This window comes from Frankliniella occidentalis, unplaced genomic scaffold, assembly GCF_000697945.3.
Source record: "Frankliniella occidentalis isolate FOCC.00 unplaced genomic scaffold, Focc_3.1 Scaffold55, whole genome shotgun sequence".
Lineage (NCBI taxonomy): Eukaryota > Metazoa > Arthropoda > Insecta > Thysanoptera > Thripidae > Frankliniella > Frankliniella occidentalis.
The window spans coordinates 189,386-190,657 of record NW_026267185.1 but is presented as its reverse complement, the minus strand read 5'-3'; the positions used below and the strand labels follow the sequence as shown (position 1 = coordinate 190,657).

Sequence of the window (1,272 nt, the reverse complement as noted above, 5' to 3'; positions counted from 1 at the left end):
GGTCCAAAAAGGGTCCAATGGGTCCAATGCTAAAATATCGGTTTCAAATAGGCCTCTCCTAGAGGGATAGGATTTTCCGTCAAAAATTCTAACGAGCGTATCAGCATGCCTCCTGGGCGCGCATGGAAATGTTGTCCAAAAAATGTCTGACCTAGTGAGTATTCGAACCCATGAACTAAAGCATCGACTTCCGGTAGGTCGACGCCTTAGCCCACGTTCCCACTGTGACATTTTATTATGTCTATTTACCATTATGCAACTTGTCACTCTGCTTTAAGGTGGGCTAATACCCCTTGATAGTGCAGATACCCCATGTCAGATAACTTACAGAAGACCTTAGCTCGCGCGGATGATCGGCTACGACACATGACTTATCCCCTCACAGAAATCTCTGTGGCGGTGTAACCCGAAAAAGCTGGAGAGGCACGCACACATGGTCCCCTTGCGCATGCCGGCTACCTCGCGGTCCCGGGCGGCGGCGGCGGGAACGGCGGCGGGAACGGCGGCGGGCTGCGGCGGGCGGCGGCGGGCGGCGGCGGGCGGCGGCGGCGGCGGGCGGCGGGCGACGGCGGGTGGGTGACGGCGGGCACGGTGGGTCCCGCGACGCAACGAGGCGATGTAGTGCATGATTCAGGTTAGGCACTCAAAAGAGACTCTTTGAATAAAATTAGGTTTGTGTTGGACGCTTAAAAGACACCCTTCCAAAAGTTAGGTTTAGGTTAGGCACCCAAAAGATACCCTCTTTTCCGCTCAGGGTGTCCCCCAGCCAATTTTCGCAAACCGTCAGAATGCGACCTCTTTTGAAAAATTAGGTTTAGGTTAGACGCTCAAAAGACACCCTTTTCCAAAAATTAGGTTTGGGTTACACACCCATAAGACACCCTTCTAAAAAATTAGGTTTAAGTTAGACGCTCAAAAGACACCCTTCCAAAAAATTTAGGTTTAAGTTAGGCACTCAAAAAGTTAGGTTACACACCCATAAGATACACTTCCAAAAAATTTAGGTGGGAGTTTGTCGCCCTTTCAAACAACTCACATAAAAAAAGGTTTATGTTACACACTCAAAAGACAGCCTTCAAAAAATAGGTTTATGTTACACACTCAAAAGGCAGCCTTCAAAAATTAGGTTTGGGTTGGACACCCATAAGACACCATTTTAAAACAAGCAGGCCCGCCCTTCCGCCAAACGAAGTTGCCAGCTTCGCTTCGCTGCGCCGGCAACTCCGTTCGGCAGGGGCCGGGCCTGCTTGGCCTGCCGGCGGCGATGGTCGG

General features: G+C 50.9%; 1 protein-coding gene across 1 annotated transcript in view; it reads left to right on the top strand.

Moving 5' to 3' along the window:
- LOC113211073 (uncharacterized) overlaps window positions 1-1,272 on the top strand; it is a 60,639-nt gene that overhangs the window by 250 nt on the left and 59,117 nt on the right. The window lies entirely within an intron of this gene.